Consider the following 22,799-nt stretch of genomic DNA (forward strand, 5'->3'; position numbering starts at 1 on the left):
TTGCTTTATTAACCTTTCTGCTTTCTCAAATTTGCTTGAAAAGGCACGATTTTTCTTCCTTTTTTTCAAAATTTTCTAGGGGGGGTTATCCCCCCCAAACCCCCCTTTTGGGGTTCGGGCTCGCTCGCTACGCTCGCTCGCTATGGTGCAGTATGCAAATCACTTTGCGCCTCACCACTTTCAAATGTCACCCACCGCCCCTGCTCGCACATGCACATGCAGCAGCCTCTCACATGCACATGCAGCAGTCTCTCACATGCACATGCAGCAGTCTCTCACATGCACATGCAGCAGCCTCTCACATGCACATGCAGCAGCCTCTCACATGCACATGCAGCAGCCTCTCACATGCACATGCAGCAGCCTCTCACATGCACATGCAGCAGTCTTTCACATGCACATGCAGCAGTCTCTCACATGCACATGCAGCAGCCTCTCACATGCACATGCAGCAGCCTCTCACATGCACATGCAGCAGCCTCTCACATGCACATGCAGCAGCCTCTCACATACACATGCAGCACCCTCTCACATCTTGCCCCTCAGCTGCCTACAGTGGGTTGATGAGGCTATTTTCCTCTTCTTCATAGTGATGTGCTGCATTGTTACCTTAAAGTGCCAATATTGACAGATAATTCGTTTCTTTTCAATCTATACTGGGCTGGGCAATCCACATCTGCAGAGTTCACATATAATTCATTCCTTTTCAATAGCTTGTGTCTGGGCTTGGCCAGGCAACCATTTCAAACCTCATCTCCAGATGGAGTAGCGGAGAAGATTTACATTGAGGCAGTTTATCAGTTAATCTACAGAGGGATGAGCTTATGTTTTAGTGTAGTTTCTTTTTTGTTGCATTTTGGTTGTTTGCAACTGTACTCATGTTTATTTCTATACGGTATGAATATTTATGTTAAGTAAAGTGATGGGGTTTGTAAAATGTGTTCTCTATGTGACAAAATATGCCAGTACAACTCTAATATTGGGTTTTTCATTGCCAGTTTCTTTGGGAGCAGAGTTTATAAAAATAATGCATATCCACTTGCAGACATTAGACATTGGGTTACCTACCAGTAAATGCATACCTTCTAATTCTTTCTCACCTGACTCCACCACTTTCCACCCCATCGCTGCAGTGTTATTGTTTCCCAATTCCAGCACTGGGTGAGGGAAAGCAGCCAATGAGCCATTCCTCTGACCCTCACTAGCTGTGAGCACTGGCCTGCTGCAGTTGGGCCCCCGTGAACTCATATGTGGTGATGCAAGAGGCAAACCAAGAGTTGGGGGATACAGGGGTCGCAGCCCTCCCAAAATCAGGAAATATGCAGTGAACGGGCAGCTCTGCCCATTTCCAGAGTAGCAGTGTGAGGAAGCTTGGGTGTAGCTCCCGCCTGGACCAATGGACAGAGGCGGGAGTGCCGGTTCAACCACCTGGTTCCACTGGCCCAGGAGATTTGAAAAAACATAAGTAGAAGAATCCTTTCACATAATAGACTGGGTACTAGTTGGTATTCCACATAAATGCTGAGTGGTGGTAAGGACACTGAACAGCATCACACATCCTTTAGCATTCAGAATGGTGTTCACTGGTCATTGCAATGCAGAGTGCATTATGGGGAGACAGTTGTGAGACTGTTGAGTGCTTTGTAGCACAATTACCATGCTCCTATGGCAAACATCAGCTACTTTCTAGCCAATACTGTATGGGAACTTATGAGTTTAGGTTTCTATTTTGAAAGAACCTGAGTGGTGGGTTTGGTGCTGTTGGGCAGTGGTGTCCGTCAAGGTTCCTGCCAGAGTGTACACCTGTGCAGTATGAGCTTCTGGAAGGGTGTGCATCCATAAATACTGCCCCATAAGGAGTAGACCAGATCCTAAAGGCCTTAGATGGCACAAGGACTGCCCTAGAAGGCAAAGTGGACACTTTTGAGATTCACACTGGACTGCTGCATTCCGATCTATAGAAGATATTTCCTTTGGTGGGTGAGCCAGAGTCCTCCATTGTGACACTAGAACTTGATGTGGATACATGAACAAGCAGATGAGGGATTTCAAGAGGTGCATAATGTATGTGAGTTCTGATTCCAGATAGTGAAGGCTAGTCTGGGCACAACATTTAGGTGGTAGGACTGCCTGTACTGTCAAAAGGCCTCAACACTGACCTCTACCCTGAGTACTTGCTTCCCCAAACGGTGGTACCAAAGGGACATTTTCTAGTTCTTCACTGTAAAACATGTATGCAGTGCACTGGCCCGCAACCACCTCCTAGGTCCATCATTAGCAAATTGCTAAACTACAGGGACTGGGACGCTATGCTCCAGGTGGCACAACAGGCTGGGCTAAAGTTATTACAGAACAGCCACTTGATCTTTACAGGCTATGCAGCCACTTTCAAGAGTATACACAGGCATTTCAACAACAGCAGAGGTTGTCTTGAGATGAATAGGAGGTAGTGGTAACTGTACTTAAAATATATGGTGCTGTACCTAGACACTCTGAAGGTGGTACTGGTGTACATCAGAACACATTTTTAGGTCAAGCATTCAAGACATCTTGTATATACGTTGGTATATACTTATATGTGTATGTACTTTGTGCGCTCTGGAGATCATCCCTAGGACTTGTCTGCTTCGACTTAGGGACTTTTATTTTCTGTTCAACTGTCTCTATTTAACTGTCTTGATAGAAAACGACCAGTAGAGGTGAGTAAAATACCAGAATTGCTTTCTGCTGAGGGACTTTCTTTTTTTAATTTTTCTGGCAACTGCCTCTATTTAACTTTCTGGATAGAAAATGACCAGCAGAGGTCAGTAAAATACCCAAATCACTTTAGCATTCTCTAGATTCCAGTCCATAGAAATTCTGTTCCATGAGCACCCGTAGACAATAAAAAAAAATCAAATCTTGTATTTTCAGTGATATGACCACCGAAGGCCCTGGTTTTATATTATAAACAGAGCTTTGGACTATACCTTTTCCCACTGAAAGGCAATATTTCACTCCATGTGTTCCCATATCCGGTGTGTCACACAGTTTGGTGCTTACTTTCCCTCCATCTTAAAGAACAGTAGATGTTTCAGCACCCAGGCTAATGTGCTGCATAGCTAAATACATATAAGGTACCAAAGGCGAGACCAACTGCATTGCAAATGCTTGTTTCATTAAAGCAGCTGGTTTTGCAAGGACTGTGTGGATTTGTGGATAGTGATCATTAATGGACTGAGCAACATATAGCCGGGGTGGGATCTTCACAGAACTGGTCATTGGAGACCATCTGAGAGTTGTAGAGATAAAAGGAGGTTGGATGACCTGAGAGTATAGCTAAAGTAGATTTCATCACTCACAATCTTAGCAATCCACTGGGAATGATAATGAAGGTGCTTATCCACCTGGCACTCCCCTAATGGCCAAATACCTTGTCTGATGCGTGGAAAAGTAGTGGGTGGCAGATGGTAAGTCAAAGCCAGCGTACAGTGATGCAGCTTGGCAATTGGGTTGCTGAGGATGCACACACTGTCCTGCGGGTGCCAGTAAGTCCCATACACCATGTTGTTTTCCTTTCAATTATTATTAACTAGCAGCCCGTCCCGACCTTGTCCGGGTGCAACAGGCTTCCCCGACCCCCGCCCGCCCCGACATTGTGCAGCAGCCCGGCCCGTCCCCCACCTGCCCCGACCCCCGCCTGCCCCGACCCCCGCCTGCCTCGACATGGGTCCCCTTACATGAGCCGCTGCTCCTCCCGCCTGTCCGCTGCTCGCACCGCCGCTGGCCTGTCCACTGTGTCCACTGCTCGTACTGCCGCTGGCCTGTCCGCTGCTCCTCACGTCACCGCTCCTCCCGCGCGCCATGTCCGCTGCTCCTCGTCGCGCTCCTGGACGCCGCTCCTCGTCGCGCTCCTGACGTGAGCACGCACGTCGCGGCCGGCGCTACTTCGGAGGGACTACTTTTTTACTGTAAATTCGTTAAATAACGTTTTAAAAAAAAATTATATAGCCTATAACCATCTACACACCCTGACGATTCCAACGGTGTATCGGGTGTGTGGATTGGCGCTGTGGTTCCCGAGTTAACCCGCCTCAAAGGCTGAAAGTTCTTCCTTTATTATAATAGTATAGATACACCTACCTACATTAATTGGCTTACCTTCATTTTGTAGATCATTCAGCTCTGCCCTTAGTTCTCTTATCCTCATCATGACCCCAAATTAATGCAGGGTTCGAATTGTCATCGACCATTCTGGCTATAGAGACAAGGAAATACATTAATTAGCACACACTTCGTGGTTGGGGCTGCGGCAAGCTCTTCCCTAAATATTTTGGACTTTGTGTACGCCGTTATAAGACACACAATGCATTGTCATTTTTGTTTTTTTGCTGCGCAGTGTGATCCCTTTTCACTGAGACTTTTTTTTCCCATTGTAAATAAATTCTTCGTTTATATCTTGATTTATACCACCAATTTTTCATATTCAATGCTACATGGTACTTGTTTTGATACAAACGGTGTTATCAATTGACTTCAGAGAAAATTCTAAACCGGTTCCCATTCACATTTTTCCTGCAATAACAAAAACACTTTATGACTCTTGCCTCATTGAAATATTTTAAGTGTATACATTTAATTGCCCAGGTTTCATAGACATTTACAGTTTACCTCATGTTGCTTCAGAATTTGGTCAGCTCTTAGGCACTTAAGAAGCTACAGTAAAATCATGATTTAGTTCAGAATTATCCCACAGTACTCAAGCTATTATTCACTGGTGAGGTCTAAGTAGGCTAAAACTCCAAAACTGGTCTAGGTTTGCTAGTGTTCCTGTCCAGAAGTGGCCTGTCCTAGCAGTTCAGACTGAAAGGTTACCACTGGAGTCGTGCCAAGGCTGATTGCATATAGCTGGTCTCTGCCTGAAGAGGCAACGTGGATGAAAAGTGATGGACTGGAATGTGGAATGCCGAATATGATATTAGAGAGGCTCTAGTTTTGGCCACATACTTAGCAATCACTTTAAGAATTGCATATACAACTAATTAGTGTGCTACATGACACTACTTTTTTGGATGTATGATGGAACCACGCATGCCTTTAGGGGTAAAAGAATGCTTGGTAAAGACATGCGCGGTAAAGGCATTTGTGTTGTAGTGGTCGCATTGTAAAGGTAGTCCATGGTAATGGCCATGTTGTAATTGCTGTTTCCCCTCTTTTTTGTGTTCAGGGATGGGAAGTGTTTAGTGGTTGTAAAGGATTTTTAGGTTTAAGGGATGGATTGTCATTACGGTTAGTCAGTGTTTTTACGGGATTAGGGGTGGGTAGTCAAATTTACAATATAGTTAGTTAAACATTTGAAATGAAATAAAAGTAAAATGAACATTTAAAATAATAATGTTGCTTGTGTATTTTTTAATGAATAATATATAAAAAATGGAATACTGTATGACATTATTAATATTATTAAGTGTTATATTCAGTATTGTTTTATTATAATATTATAGTTTTTAATACAAATAGTAAATTAAAACTAAAAACAAATGACATGTTTAAACCTCGTATTTCATAGAAAAGAGGTCTAACTGTGAATGTTCCCCCATAATTAATAGTGCTGAATTAATTTGCTTGAAACCAATTGCAGGCCAACGCAGGCCTGTCCTGCTTGCAGCCAACTGGACAAGGCCTCACAGCCTTGCACACCACTTTAATGGTACAGACAGCGGCATTGTACAACTGGCATGCAATATAACAGAGCAAAACGCTTGTCATAGGCCATGCCATTGGCAGCAAAGTCCAGTATGGACACTTTTTTAACAATCCCACTAGGTCTAAATTTCATCTCCAACTCCATTTCTGCCCATCTCATTTTTCTAATTAGAACACTCACAAATCTGGCCGGAGATGATAAAATGCTGTACAAGAACACTTTTGATAGCCTTTGGGGTTTCTTAAGTATGCCTGTTTCACACTTCCTACTCAGAAATAAACATATTTAATGTTCATACACTGATTTATCTCGTACTAATGGCAGTGCTTTGTGTTGGGTACAGTTCCTTCTGGATCCAGTATTGTTTTTATATAATGATCGGTCAGCATTTTGAGATCACACAGTAATTAAATTGTATTGTGTAATTTGGGAAGATATCTGTAAGCAGTGAGATTGCAAACAATACTTGCTAACTGCTATGCTCATTTTTTAATGTTTACAAGGCTGTAAAAATTCTGGGAATGGGCCCAAATCTCGAAGATAAAGCTCTTCTAATTTTCAAGATTATCTTTAAAAAAAAAAAAAAAAAAAGCTGTGTGTGCAGATGCGAGCATTCAGTTTGGAAGCAACAAGGAAACAACAAGCATGAAAAGACACGGAGGAAATGCAGATAAAGTTGGAACAAATGGGACAATCCTGGAAAGAAACACATTTTCACATTTGGTTTTCTCTCTGAAGCAACAGTCTTTCTTGGATGTCCCATGGGATAGTAGGTTCCCGCAACCCAAAGGCCATTTATTGGGTGGGGGAGCGGGGATGGCGGGAGGGATTGATGGCTACCCTACCCTTCCCCCCACAAATTTAGCACTTCAATCCATGTCTCTATGTCAATAAAATTGTTTCCCCTTTCACTGGTATATGGTACTATTTTCTCGATATTTCTGTCTACATTTGTGCGTATTTATTTTTGCTTATATTGTTGTTTTTCTCAATATTTTTGTGTTGCGAGGAAAAATAAGCTGTAATTCGTACATTTATTCATTATGTAACACATAGTTACATTACACAACCACATCTGGATGCCTGCAGGGTTTTAGTGGTACAAGTAGCTATGCTTACTACAACAATACGCCCATTTGAACACTTTAGCGTTGTAGTACATGCACATTTCTGGGGCACTATCATGATGGGCTTTGCTGGCTCAGAGCAGAGACGAATGCCAGTTGTATGTGCCTGCAGTGTGTAAAGGGGATTCATGTTAACCAACATATCTCTGAATTAATGATTTATATTCAGACAGTACAGCTTGGAAAAAGTGGGCAAAGTTTGCCTCTTTCCGAGGTGTGCTGTCTAAAAAATACATTCACTCAAGAGAAACAAGAGAAACATCAGGTGAAATGAATTCACACACTGGAAGCCCACAGTGACATAACCAAACTTGAGCCCCCCCCCCTCCTGCAAACTACATGAAGGGGACCCCTCGTTCTGGCCACAGTCAGGAGCTCTCAGGCCAGTTGCCTGCCGCCCATGCACAGTGGAAGTTCGGGCCCCCTAGAGCTTGAGGCCACCCGCACCACGAAGGCAGCGGGGGCTATTATTACCCGCCTGCAAGGACATAAAAACAGCCCCCGGCTCTGTGCTCGCTACTAAAGTCCATCACCATAGGTCCCTGGTGCTATTTAAGCTTAAGCTTAATTAGGAAACCTCGGGGCATATTACCAAGGGTGGCGATAGGCAATTATCGCCGGTTTAGCAGCCGTTTTTGGCCGCTAAGCGGCGATAATTCTATCGCTCTATTAGCAAGCTGTCGCTAACTGATGTTAGCGACAGCTTTTAGGCGATAGCGAGCGGTTTGGGACCCGCTTTGCATGTCAGCGATATTTATCGCTAATGACATGCAAGGTGGGATTACTCAACCTGTTAGCGACTGAAGCAGTCGCTAACGTCGCTATCGCCTATTAGCAAGGCAGGCGTAGCAATGGAACTATTCCCGCTATCGCCAAAAGCTAACGCCTGCTCAGACCAGTTCTTAGCCAGGTTATCCAATGGGAGGTGGATAACATGGCTAAGAGCATTTCGTCGCTAATGCGTGGTTATCACTGTATTCTCAGCGATATTCACGCATTTCACCGCTATCGCTGGATATTTTAGCACAATGGAGAAAAACGTTGCTAATAGCATGTTTTCTCCGGTAACATATCCAGCGATAGGCAGCGATAAAAAAATCATCGCTAAGCCTATTTAGTGAAAAATATCGCTACTTGTTGGTAATATGCCCCCTCATCTCTTTGTATAACTCTGTCTTCTGTCAAGCTCCACAGCTACTGGCCTGATAATCATAATGCTGAGTCAGTTTTTCCCGCTTAAAAAATAAAGTAGATTGGTTTTGACTGGATTTCTCAGGAAAGAATGATAATTATTCATTTAATTAGCACCAACATATTGATTATAGTTTTAGCACGTGAATACAGCAGTGCATGTGAGTTCGCAGTTCAAATGTAGTGTCTGAATTGAAAATGCGTACGTTAATTTGCATTTGCATTTTTTGTAAACTCTGAAAGAACACTCTCAAATATCAGAAACAAATTCAATCAATCGCGTTGGTTTATTTTTATTTTGCATTGTTTGGTTTAAATGTACAGCACTTAGACTTCCAACGGAGATAAAAAGAATGGCGAGCACTTGATTGGCAACCTCTGTGCCCATTGCGGTCGAATGACCCCACCCTGGTCCCACTTTGGCAGTACTGACCTGAGGCAGTGTGGGTAATGCTCTTGGGACTCTGAAGACCCAATTGCTACAAAAGCCTTAGCCTGCTGTACACTGGGGGCAGACATGTACTAGGGGCAGACATGTACACTTGCAAAAAGTAGGGCTACATTGACCATGTCCTGAAGCTGTCACATGGATATCAAATACGGTGAGAGATTGGTGCCTATATATGTCCCCTGTACTCTAGGCTCCATTAAAGGTATGAACAACATGGGTATCAGCCCGGTAGATTAATGTCCTATCCATCGCCTGTCACCTAGCTTCTGGGAAACACAGATTTCACCCCAGAGAATGAGCGACAAGCATTCTGGACTCTTTAATAAGGGGATCATTACATCTTTCCCCGAGATGAAGAACAAATTTGCCCTTAGGGACAAACAGAAGTTTTAGTACCTACAGGTGTATTACTGGGTGTGTCAGCCCCAGGTTGAGGTGGGGAAGGCCAGGAAGCTGAAAATATTACAACAAACTAGAAAAAACGTGTGTTCCTGTCTCGGCAGTCTCTCTGATTGATAGGATTTCAACACACTTGATGGCCCTAATAGGATTATCATTAAGGAGACAATTGGAGATAGCATTAAAAATAATTCTAGGGGAGGATCAGTGAGAACACATTCTACATAGACAAAACAACAACTTTTTCTAGCAAGCTCAAGGCAAGGACCTGTTCTATAAAATATTACACAGTTGGCACTAACTCCCACATGGCTACACACACCTTCGACAACAAGAGATCACAGACCTGCTTGATGTAATGTGGAGAACTGGGTTCTCCCACATATATGAATGGTCCTGTCTGAAAATAGCCACATAGTAAAGGGCGCTGCTGGAAACTATAAAACTGACATATAAACAGAGCTTTCTGAATGTCATATTGGGGATGCCTTCCAGGGGCATTATTCACTGCATGACTTTAATAGAACATCAATTTTCTTCTGTAACTATCAGCAAAACACATCATCTTCACGGTCTGGGGGAGGGGGGAATTCTAGGGTATATAATGTGGCTTCTGGAGCCATGGTCTGTGTGGAGAAACTAGCTCATGTAATGATGAATGAGAAGGAAAAGCAATTCCACAAAATATAGGGCCCTGTTCTGTGCTTTCTTGTAAAAGGCTGTAATAGAGTGACCTGTCCAGGAAACTTTAGGGATCTTAATTTGGTGAACTAAGAAATGGCAGATGAAAAGACATGAAACATGTAATAATCTGAAACTGTTGGCAATTTGGTACTGCAAAAGAGATGTGGCAGTTCAAAAGACGATGCAGCAGTTTGTCTAGGGGGGGTTGTAAAGCCTCGTGAGGAGAGAGGAGGAAGAGAGGAGAGTTGACCAATACCCTGTTCCAGACATATGAGACAATGCAGATTTATATGATAAACTATGAGGACAACTTTAATACAAATTATTGAAATTTAAATATATAATACAAAAATGATAAAGATTGAAGAACATGTACCATTATGATTTTAATTAAAACAAATAGTTGATGCAAATATTTTGTACACTAGGTTTAAACATATGAAAGAGTAGTCTAAACAAAAACAAGCTGCAATGTTTAATATTTACATATTGTAACTATGAGTAAAAAAGACAGACTGCAAAATGAACAAAGTATAAAACGTGGGGGGCCTTTACGCAAAGGTTTAGGATAAGGCATGAAATGTAATATTCCTAGTTCATACGAAAACACAGTCTAAAGTTACAAACTTTTGGGAATTTGCCTGCTTTATTGTCCAATGCATGCATAAACCAAGCAAAAACTGTATATGTACAAATATCCAGGCTATTCATAAAAATTGCTGACTTATGCTCTTTTACATGACCCTGGGGCCCTGATTACGACTTCTGGCGGAGCGGTGGTGCGTAGGTGCAAAACCACTGCGCCACTGCTCCGCCAAAGGTCACCACCTCCTGCCTGCCAGATTACAACTTTTAAGTGGTCTGGAGGGCAGTGTGGCAGTCCCGCAGTGCTCCCTTTGAAAAAGGGACCGCAATGGTACCACACAACAAGGTTCCTGCACAGCATGGACTTGAAAGTCCATGCCGTGCAAGAAACTATGTGCATGCACACAGTAGGGGGCACGTTATGCACCCCTGTGTGCATCCATATACGGTGGAAGCACAGGGGGCCATTGCCTCTCCGCCAGAGTTTTCATGGATGTGAAACTGCCATGAAAACCCTGACAGAGAGAAAACTCTTAATATGCTTGGTGGGACCACGGCAGTCCTGCAAGCATTTTGTGGCCTCAGGACCGCCGCGCCACCTTCAGGGAACAGTGATTCCCTGGCAGCTCAGTGCTCCTAGGGCGGTCTGAATGCCCAAGTCGTAATCGGGCAGTCAGACAGCCGGAGCAGCTGTGGCTGGATTGCCACTGCAGCCCCACCATGAATCTGGCAGTCCTCAGGCCGCCAGACTTGTAATCAGGCCCTTAGTGTCCGATTATGAGTTTGGTGGTGCAGCGCTGGGTCCACCCTGCTGTCACACCGCCAAACTTGTGGTGAGGCCACCAGCCAGATTACGAGTGTAACTCATGTCCGGCTGGTTTTTCTTAGGCATTCCCACAGCAGTGCCTTTAAAAACAGGTACCACAATGGGATCTCAAAAAACAGTTCCTGCAAGGCATGGACTGAAAGTTCATGCCGTGCAGGAGCTTGTCTACATGCACATAGGGGGGCACCTATTGTGCCCCCTGTGTGCATCCACATGGCGCAGAGGAACAGGGGGCTGTTTCTTCTCTGTCAGGGCTTTCATGGAGGAGGAACTGCCTTGAAAACCCTAGCAGAGGGGAAACTCGTAATATGCTTGGCAGGACCACAGATGTCCCGCCAAACATAGTGTGGCCTCCGGACCACTGCACCACCTCCTGCGAATGAAGGTTCCCTGTTGGCAGCAGTCCCATGACGGTCTGACCGGGAGACCGCCGTGTCCTAGCGAGTCTGGTGGTCCTCGGACCGCCAGACTCATAATTAGAGCCTTAGGGATGATTTTTGTAGGTGTGCCCATATAGCCTGGTTCAAGTTTTACTAGTAGCAACCTTGTATGGCTGTGTGGGTGAAAATTTTGAAAATAGCTTGTATCATTGATTGTTCGAAATCAAGGTTATTCTTTTGGGGGTAGAAGTTGTTAGTTTATTATTTTATTTGGGTTAGGAGTTCTCTATAGGTAGGTGTTTATTTGGCAGTGAGGCATGGATGAAAGGTACGTTACTGTTGAGAAATTCTCCATGGACGGTATAGGGTTGGTAGAATGGTTTGGACATATTTTAAATGTCCAATCCATCATCCATGTTTCGCATTGTCTTCGTTTTAATAAATGTTTTAATAAAAGATGATAATTAATTTTTCATTACTTTTATTGTCATATAAAAGGAATGGATCCTCTATGTGTGTTAATGTGAGTTTAGTTTGAATTTCTACCTCTGCAAATGTTTTTGGAACAGGTGGTGTTTGAGTGGTGGATTTTTTTGTTCTTGAAATTAAACACTTTAAAGTTGGTATAGCAGTTAGCTGACCAATTATGTGCTCTGGGACATGGGGTTAAATATCTTTAAGAACTTGAGTGCTTGATTTTTGGGAGCTAGTGCATTCTTCTTTAATATTTTCTAGAACATCTCTAACTTCAATTTCAGCAATGTTGGGGGTGGTTATGTTCTTTCACACTTATAGCAGTTGCTTCTCTAGTTGTTTCCCTCCCATAGCAAGCATTTGAGTAATATTCTGTACATTTCCAAAGTAGGTGGTTAGCAGATGTTTTCTCTTAGCTGTATGTATACCCCATATAGCATAGGGAAAGTGTGCCTTTTTGAGAAGAAATATATTTTTTATCTTCTGCCAGTTCTGAAATGTGCTGTTATTAAATATATATATATATATATATATATATATATATATATATATATATATATATATATATATATATATATATATATATATATATATCTATATCTATATATTATCGCTCCAAGTTGCCCAAAGGTCGGGGATGCACGCAGGCAACAATTTACATCCTGCCCTCCATTACACTTGGACTGCCTTGCCGACGCGTTTCGAAAATGTGTTCCTTCTTCATGGTTTATGGCACAAAAATACGCTGCTGTGCATCACGCTTTTATTTATTAGAAAAACCTTTTGATTGGCTCTCGTGATCAGTCTCTCGCCTCCTGATAGGCTAGTTTGACAGAGTCATAGGCGTATGAACAGAAATTCAGCAGGAAGGAATTCAGGCGAGCCCACAAGGTAGATGCAGTAGGTGAAAGTTTATTCCTGGCAGCAAATATATATATTCTCTAAAAAAACATAGGTTTCAGGGACGTTATAGTTAGTTGAACATTTGACCAATATAAAACCAGAAAATTCGCCTGTTATAGTTAGTTGAGCTAACTATAACTCGCGCACCCGCAATGCACTGCTGATGATGTCACATATTACATCACTCATGACATGGTCAGTGACATCACTCAACCAACTATAACAGGCAAATTTATCTGGTTTTATATGAGTTAAATGTTCAACTAACTATAACGTCCCTGAAACCTATGGTTTTGTTTGTGAATTTCAAAGGTTTTTTAAATGATAATTCCTAATTATAATGTCTGTGAAACCAATGGTTTTTTCAGTGAATTTCTAAGGTTTTTTAAATGATAATTTCATACTTTAATGTTTCTAAAACCTATATTTTTTCAATTTTTTTTAATATTTTGGAACTTTATTATACTTCTTTTGTTTAACTTTAAAAATTATGTAATGTTTTATATCTTCCCCAAAAAATATGTATATATATATTTTTTGGGGGGGGCACTCCCATACCGGTAGCGTATCAAGCTCCATCACCACACAAATCCAATCCGCCATATTGCTAAACTCATAAATGATGCGCATTTCATATCCAACGACTTCGTGGCACTGCGTCCCGCGTAACATCATATATGCATGAAGTCACCCCAAGTGCTACTTTGGTATCCGGTGTGTACGCAGTACCAAGCCACGCCTTACGTCATGTACGTGTGGGGTCACACCGCTGCGCTTTGCGTATGCGACGAGTACACGCCGCAGGCCCTGTGTTACATCACAGACGTATAGTATCGCGCCGGGTACGCCATTCCATTTTTTTTGTCTCAAAAGTATATCTAAATAACTTTAAACAGTATATGAGAGCAAGCGATAATCAAAAATATTTTAAACATTTATATATTTTAACTGTAATAAACTTAAATTATGATAAATATATTTTGTCAAAATTGCGTCGGGTGCGGCCTCCTTGCGCGCTCAGTGCACGATTGCCATGTGACCTTAAAAAAAAGCATTTGATTGGTTCATAACATTTCCCATTGTACCAGTTGGACGACACCAGCCATTTTACTCATTCTCTCTACAGCGTTTGATGAGAGACACCTCTTCTTCTTAGAAAGTGTTTTCCTGTATACGCATGTCTTATACTACACACAACATGCAACGATCATCTTGATCAATATTCATGCTCTGCACATTAACCTTCCACGTGTGATTGCCATGCATCTCAAACGTTGCATCAAAAAACAAATATGTGCTACACGATGCCCGTGGTGTGTGTGTGTGTGCACATTATTGGCTGCCTTTCGGCCTGGGTATTGGTGGCTCTAAGGAGTATCATCAGCCACGGGCAGAGTGCACATCCTAGATCACATGTAACAAACAGTAAACAGTAATGTATAGATTTGTATTGCTGTACGCTCTGTTGTCAGGCTATACCAGTATAGTAGTGTGTCATCTGTCTGATTTTCAGATTCACGTTTGACATACATTGATTGACTGTAATGAGCGTTATCACTGTGTATGACGTAGCCTCACTGCTGATCCTCCCTCCATCCAAGCACATTCACATGTGTACACTTCGTGATAGCAACACTTTCAATAATACTGCACACCATTGACATGCGTGCCTGCGCATATCCACAACCTTGACAATGACATGTAATGTTCACCATTCAATCTTTTCAAACACCATCTCATTAACGATAGTTTCCACCCTCCCGACACATGCCACACTAATCTAAATTGCACACTCTGCTAGGCCAAAACTACAAAAGAAACACACATAAGTTAACTTCCTTGCCAGACAGGAACTGAACAACGCCCAGGTCCCCGGAATAATTATTCACACCCCTACACTGGCCTGGCTTACGCAAGCCCAGCCCACTTTCCATATGTATAAATAGGATAACCATGACGCCACAAGTCCCTATTCTTCCATACTACCTAAAGTGATATGTCGCATCCACCTCGCATATCACAATGCGCAATCAAAAAATAAAAATGGATCCATGAGGTGTTGCATCATCCTGGCAATCATCATGGGCTCTTAATTGTGAGCCCTATTGCCAGTTGTCTACGATAGGGATCCATGAGGTGTACACTCTTCTGCAATCAGCACCATCGGAATTGTGAGCACTGCTGCCCCTAGTGTTTGCTCACACAACAATGACAGCAGGTAAGTAGAGCAGCCTTGGTGCACAAGGCCTCCAATTGAGCGTGGTGCGGCGGGAGGGGTGGGGTGCTTCAGCCTGGCTGCGCAGGTGCGAACAAACGATATTGCTGTGCGTAATGATTTGATCTCTGACCTTATTCAGTCTCATCTCTGTCTCATTTTAAAGACCTGCTGGACCGTACTGTGGCCTGAGCCAGCGGGCAGCACTGCCCTACAGACACCTCTTGAGCGCGGTGCTGCGGGAGGGGTGGGATGCATCAGCCAGAGTGCGCACTTGCGAATAAGCGATATTGCCATGTATAATGATGTGATCTCTACCCTCATTCAGTCACATCTCTGTCATTTTAAAGACTTGCTGTACCATACTGTTGGCCTGAGCCTGTGGGCAGTGCTGCCCCACAGAAAAATGTTGAGCGCGATGCTGCGGGATGGGTGGGGTGCATAACTTTGAGTGTGCACGTGCGAAAAGGCGATACTGCCATGCATAATGATATGATCTCTTACCTCATTCAGTCACATCGGTCTCATTTTAAGGACCTGCTGGACCGTACTGTAGGCCTGAGCCAGCGGGCAGCACTGCCCTACAGACACGTGGCGTTGGCTTTTAGGACACTGTAGTGAGCTTGTTACTAAGTGTACATGCACACAGGCTCCCACCACTGCATTACACGCGCACATTATGCTTCTAGAATGCGCTATGTTCCTTTGCATGTGAACGTTGGTATAACATATTATTATTTAACCTTGTGTATTCTCGTGCACTCCAACTCCTCTTTGAACCATGATTACATCTAACAGTTGGTAGACCTTTCTTCAAAAACTAAGGATGCACTCAACTATTTTCTATCAAGCTTGAAATAAACCTTCATTTACCTCAAGACGTTTCCACCATTACATTATTTCTCCCTTTTCAGATATTCCATTGATTGCCTCAAGAAGGGCGGAGCGGGAGCTGACCCCGCAATGATGCCCTGGGCATTCTGACACCTTCCATCGTGGTATCTGTGAGAAGTTAGCCTGGCATATGTTGTCCACTATTCTAGTGGGCACCTTGCACCAGTCTAAACAACCCTTATGATGGTGGTTGTAAAGTCAACCTTATAGATCAGCTATCCTAGTGGTAGCATGGACCAGCAGTCTTAGGCTAAAATTTCAGAGAGCATGTGAAGCCAGCTGTTTTACCATATATAATCCCATGAATACCAAATGAAAGGACACCACACAAGGTATATAGCAAATATATATGAATTTATTACTAACACAACCCCTCTGCGTTCTTTATGAGGTCAGAGTTCGAGATACGTTACAAGTTACTCATTAAGCATACTATAAGTTGCACAAATACAATTCTGCCCTAGGGGCCTCACAAACCATATACTAAGTAAGTGGTATAAGGACCACTTCAGGAATAGTGAATAGGCCTAGGGCCTAGGGAATCGCTGGGGCTACACTACAGAACCAAAGGTTAGGAAGTAGGAGACCCACGGGAGATGCGTGCAGTGTGGGAACACAGTCGCAAGTTACCATGGAGTTACAATGGGAACGTAAAAGTTAAAAAGTAGTAGATTAAGTCCACTTCCGGATGGACTACGGTAAAACCCTGTTAAACTAGGACACTTCGAGAGTCAACACCCACGGGAGCACCGGAGTACTTGAGTTACCTCACCCAGGGAAGCCGGGTGCATAGGTGTCTTCTCGTGTCGGGTTTCATAGCTGTTTCCTATGGAGAGCTGCAAAGAAGTGCTGCAGACGACCAGGAGAAAAGTGTCCGGGTGGATCCAAGGGTGGATCGAAGATGAAAAGAACCTGAAAGCAGAGGGGACAGAGTCTGGGTCACTAGCCAGTGGCTAGGAAGGAACCAGGAAGGAACTAGGCGATGTCGAGATGCAATCAGGTGAAGAGGTGAAGCTTGTCTCTACAGCCATGAGGACCAGGAGGCATCGACAACAACCAGGAGCTGGATTTGAGCTGTACCTCAAAGGATCTAGTTGACTGCGGTATCGGTATCTGAACTGGACCTAACAAGCCGTGGAAAACGCAATCCATGCAGGAAGGGACGATTGGCTTCAGGTCAGACCAGCAAGGTCTGGGGAGCTTCTCCTTTGCAGGGAAATTGGAGCAAGCCCGGAGCAACCAGGCAAGCAGAGTAGTTTTACAAGAAAGTCTTCGGAGGGCTAACTAGCCAACAGGCTAGCAACTGGGAAAATGCGTCAAGCTGAAATGCAGGAGCAGACCCCACACGGCACTCGTGGAGTGTGGAGGGCTGAGCTTTGGTGCAAATGGCACTCGGGTCTGGAGCTTCTCAAACCCCAATGCACAACTTTGAGGGTGCCTCAGAAGCTGCACGGTTTAGCAAAGAGCAGGTAGTCCTGGGGGTACGGTCCCACATCTCTCGTGTCTGCCATGGGTCTCAGCTTTGCTGTGGATGTGGATCGGAGTCGGCGAAGTCTGGAAGTCCAGTTCCTGAGTCGCTGAGTCTTCGGGTTCCAGAAGAAGCATCGACAAAGCAAACTGGCAAGTTACTGGTGGTGCCTGTTTGCACAGGGTGGTCACTCCTTGACCACAAGGGAGAGGTCTTCAGTCTTCTAGTCGATATAGAACATTGAAGGTCCAAGAATTCCATTTCAGAGTTTCAGTCCAGGATAATCTAATGTCTCTAGACACAGCTCCTATCTTTATACTAATCTAAGAGGCTGGATTACCTGCTAGGTCCCTCCTATGGGTGGACCCTGAGAAGGGGGTGGTTACACCCCTTTCTCTTTTTCCAGTTTTGCGCCAGAGCGGGGCTGGAGTGCCCCAGCAACTGGTTTGAACCGGGCTATGCATGGAGCACCTTGTGTGCCCCAGGCAGTGCCTCATTTTGTAGCCCACCCTGCCCCAATACAGTAAAAGCCTGTCTGGGGAGGTGGCAGCAGCATCCATTTTGTGATGGTGAGGCTCTGTTTAACTTTAACCGGGTAAAGCAGTAACTACATGTCTTCTCCCTCTAGAAGGGTGGAATGCTACCCCCGCCGCCAGAACTGGTGGGGGGGGGGGTAGTATTCCAAAGTGTTTGACACCTTACACAACATGTTTTGATAAAGCCAAACCAAAGTTAGCATTAACGCGAGGATTATAATGCACTTAAGAGTATATGGTGTGGCTATATCATAGAACAGCTATAAGGACATGGTTCCGAAAGCTGCAGAGGGACTCAGCTCATGCTAGGGCACCCTCTCACATAAAGCCAAGCACTCTGCCTTCAGGATTGTCAAGGCCTGCCATAGGAGTGACTTATAGGTATATATGTGTCTATATATAATGGTAGATATAGGTATATTATATCTAAGCAAGGGGTGATTACACCACCTTGCCCAAACTGAGTGATCAGACTGTGGTGCCAGTTTGGATGGCCAGCCAGGGGTGGCATAAGATATGCTGCAGCCCGTGGTAGGCCTTGTATGCACCTATGCCTTGGGTACCTATGGTACACTATACAGGGCTCACAGAGGTGACCCAATTCCCAATTAGGTATGTACCTAAAGTACATGGTATCAATTTAGAGAGAGAACAGCTGGGCTGTGGGTCTGATTAGCAGGCCCACAGCCACACTAAAGTCGAAAAACCAGAAAATCACAGCAAAAAGTGGGGGTGACCATAGGAAGCAGACCCTACTCTCCTACAGTATCAAGATACCGTCCCTGAACGGAGACCTGGTCTACCGTACAAACATACCCCGGACTAGGAGCTTGCATCAACACGTCGTGGGACACACCAGTGGTGGCAGGTGAGCAGTGAAGCCTCGGTGTGCAAGACCTACAATTGAGCACAGTGCGAGGGAAGGGGCTGGGCTTACAGCACCATGGGTGCACAGGTGCATGCAAGCAATTTTCCCGTAGCTAATAATGTAGGACTATATTATCAAAGAACGGCAATAATATTATCGCCGCTTTAGCGGCAGGAAACTGCCGCTAAAGTGGCAATAAGGTGTTGATAATATGCCCTTGTGAATTCCCATAGAAGCCCAGGTTCAATGGCCCATAATCTCTGGCCTCATGTGTTTCATTTTAAGGACTTGCTGAACCACACTCTTTCTCGCGTACCCCAGCATCCTAGACAAACGGGTGATGGGAGGGTAAACACTAAGGGCTGGATGCAGTAGGCCGACGCTCTGTCTCCTCCTCCCTCTTTTCTTTTAACTCCCCTTTCCCTTCTCCCTTCCACCCACTCCCCCTCCCTTCCAATCTCACAATGGTCCTTTCATTCACACTACCTTTCTTTACCTCTTCCACATAGCACACATACTTATGTTCCATTTTTGTCTTGCAGGTTTCCTACGCTGCTTCCACTAGAGTCCAACCCACGTTTTATTATACTGTTTCTTCTATTAAAGTTACATTTCTATTTGTGTTTTAATAAAGGTTACTTTTTTTTTCAAATAAATAACTGAGTGTATAGGTCTTCCATTTCTAACAATATTTGTCTATTATTTATTGTGAAAATCATCTGTTTATAGGAGATTTTAAGGACACACTTATTTAATATTAGAGTGCACCTACCAAACATAATCTAACTGACTATTAGACAAATGAAGCCTGGGTAATTGTACAACTGCAAGAGTTCTATGAGTGTATCACTCACTTTATAACACCATAAGTACTGCCTGTGTGATTACAGAAAAAATAAGGCACTGCCTAGGACCACCGAGGCTTCAGGTACTGGCCAGTCCCACCCTGCATATTAAAATAAAGCCCCGGAGTTTAGCGATCCCCGGACTTCAGTTGGCCTCGAACCCACCGAACAATTAGTAAACAATACCCGGGAAGGTGGTGCTCCCCTAGGCTGCAAAACGTCTCTGTGCCCTTCCGCGCCTAATTTACATGTGACAGTAAGATCCCCAGTCCTACAGAGACCCCGCAATTTAATAATTGGATTGGGCACGGAACATTACCCACTAGGGGTCTCATTTAAAAGAACAGGTGAGACCCCGCTTTTATTTTAATTTTTGTTTCTTCTTTTCTCTTCATTTTTACCATCCACATCCTCTCTATTACAGCGATACAAGGTTTTCCTCCTCTCGCTTCAAGTAGTCAAGCAAGTATTTGCTATCACAGGGTGGAAGCCATGCACCACCCTCTAATAGCAAACAAAAATGTCCCACGAACGCACACCCCGGGACATTGTATGAACTGCGCCTGAGAGGTCGCCCTCCCTAGGACCATGATGCATTTGTTAGAATAAACGCATACTAACACTACTTACACACATGTAGAACAGTGACCAGAATGTAGTGAAGATGCAGAGGAAGTGCAAAATCTAAAAATATAAATCCTACCAGAAGTCGGATGACATAGTTCAATGAGCCGCCGACCCTGGCATGTGTAGAAACAGCTACACGCACAAAGAAAACAGGTCTTCATCTCAACGCAAGCAATTTTGAAATATTGTTGAGTGGTGCTTTCTTTTTACCTTCTCCCGCTCGTCACCAAATTTATGTAGTGAAGAGGCAGACAGCAGTGGATCCAATAAGTAGATTTATTACAAGAAAACAAGACACCTGAAACAACCACCAACAGGTGCAGACAGCAAAGCAACCGTCTAATCCAGCATCGTGAACAAACTCCGCAAGGTTCCCCTCATGACAGCCCTACATTCTAACATTACATACTTAGATTCTAGTAGAAATACATACTAACATTCTACTATGACTTACATTGGAATACTACACAGAGCACATGACTTTACAGCAACGAGCTCATGGTTTCATCCACGAGTCTTGAGACCGGTAGGGCTAAGTGTTTCGCTTCCCACTCCCTATATTGTATAAACATAAACTAACACTTCTTCCACAGGTATGCTACAGCGCCCAGAGCACATCACTTTACAGCAATGAGCTCACAATTTTGGCTCACGGTTTAATCCTCGAGTCTTCACACCAGTAGGGGTGAGTAGTATGCTTCCCACTCCCTATATACTATAAACGCATACCAACACTACTTACACACTTATACTACAGCGGCTAGTATCCTACAGCGCCCAGAGCTCATCTCTTTAAAGCAATCAGCTCGGTTTGATCCCCTAGTCTTCACACGGGTGGGCGTGAGTACTTTGCTTCCCGCCTCCGGTATAGTAAAACGCACGGTACCGGTCAGTAGTTCGCTTCCCACTCCCTGTATGTATAAACGCCTACTAACACTACTTGCACATGAATGCTACAAACACCAGACCACATCACTTTACAGCAATGACCTCAAGGTTTAGACTCTCAGTTAACAGTGAGAACTACCTACTGACGACCGCCAGTAGGTAATAAAGAACAAAATACAATAGTTCCTTGATTCTTCTAGCTTTCAAAACTTCTCTCTATTACTGTCTTTCTACTTTTCCATATAAGCAGTTTTTTTTAATATTCAAGTACACATGGAAGTCAGAAATGCAACGTATTCTATCAACACACTTTCTAGAACATTCTACAACACGTGGAGGTTAAAAGTTCATCAATTTTTTTAAACCTAACGATATTTTATTGCAACATTTTCTCGAACATTTAACGGCACGTGCAAGTTAAAAGTTCATGATTGTTTTAAGTTCAAACAGTGCTTTCCAAATGCAAGTAGCAGGTGTGGTTGAGTTGAGCAAATGTTATCTAATAATTTGTATTCCACGTGCAAACTGCTTTTTCTTAACCAATCACAAAGATACTTTTCCACAAAAAGAATATGCACCCTACTTTTAAAAAACAATGCTTTTCATCTCCCAATCAGGTACCGTTTTGTATGCAAAAAGAAACTAGATCCCCATCTTTAAACATATCTCTTATTCTACGAAGCAACTGCATGAGCTACAGACATCTTTCCATACCTTCCAGCCATACCTTCAAAATGCTAGTGTGAATTGTAGGACATAGCTATGTTTTCTGGTGCAAGAGGTATGCAGAACAGAGACGTATTGACTTAGACCTAGGTTTACAAAATGTGGACATTAAATGGTTTGGACAGAGAAGATTGAAGTGGCACCAATTGTTGCCTTTGGTTAAAACCTGTTTGCATCTCCAACACCCTGACCTCATGATTGTGCACTGTGGTGGAAACGACCTAGGCACATTGACTTGGGTAGGTTTGGAAATGCTTATGAAGGACACCTTTGGACAATTGATGTTACTTTTGCCTCATACTGTCTTTGTATATTCCAATATATGCCAAAGACAGAAGTGGAAATGGTCCAAACAATGTTGTCCTCAGATTGAAAAATCTCGGAAAAAAGTAAACAGAGCTGTATCTGCATACCTCAGAGACCAGAAAATGGGCTCCATCTACAACAATAACATACGTTTTGATATGGCAGATATATACAGAAGTTATGGAGTACACTTCACAGATCAGGGAAACTGAGTTTTCCTGAATAAATTGAAGCTGTGCATCCGCACTTATATGTAGCTCCAACTAATGAACACATGAGCTCTTTTTAGAACCACCCTATAACTTACAACTTAGGCCCGCTATTTTAGGGCCAGATAACGACAACTCCCGGACTCTCGCCAAAATGTATTCTCCACACAGCTGAGGTGCAGCAGCCAGACCATCTCACTTTGCAGCACAGAGCTCTCGCTTTGATCCCCAGCTCTACTCACCCATAGGGGTGAGTAGTTTGTGCTTTACAAATACCATATTGCTTTACCTTCACACTTCCTATACAACACCACCTAAGCACCATACACAAGCTACAATGTTCGAAACGAAAGTTCATTCAAGTAACTATAAATACATGCTAACACTACTTGCACAAGATGTGGCACAGCGGCCAGAGCACATGACTTCATAGCAAATGACACACAGTTTCTGCTAACGCTTTAATCCCACTCGGGCAGCAGCTCAGCTTAGCAGCATGGGACTCTAGACA

At 43.7% G+C, this 22,799-nt stretch overlaps 1 long non-coding RNA gene across 1 annotated transcript in view; it reads right to left on the minus strand.

Moving 5' to 3' along the window:
- Positions 1–22,799, minus strand: part of LOC144799039 (uncharacterized) — a 75,189-nt gene that overhangs the window by 38,889 nt on the left and 13,501 nt on the right. Inside the window, exon 2 of the long non-coding RNA XR_013603735.1 lies at positions 4,141–4,237. This is a non-coding gene — a long non-coding RNA (uncharacterized LOC144799039). The remainder of the gene's footprint in view (positions 1–4,140; positions 4,238–22,799) is intronic.

The sequence above is a fragment of the Lissotriton helveticus genome, chromosome 12, assembly GCF_964261635.1.
Source record: "Lissotriton helveticus chromosome 12, aLisHel1.1, whole genome shotgun sequence".
NCBI classification, from domain to species: Eukaryota; Metazoa; Chordata; class Amphibia; order Caudata; family Salamandridae; genus Lissotriton; species Lissotriton helveticus.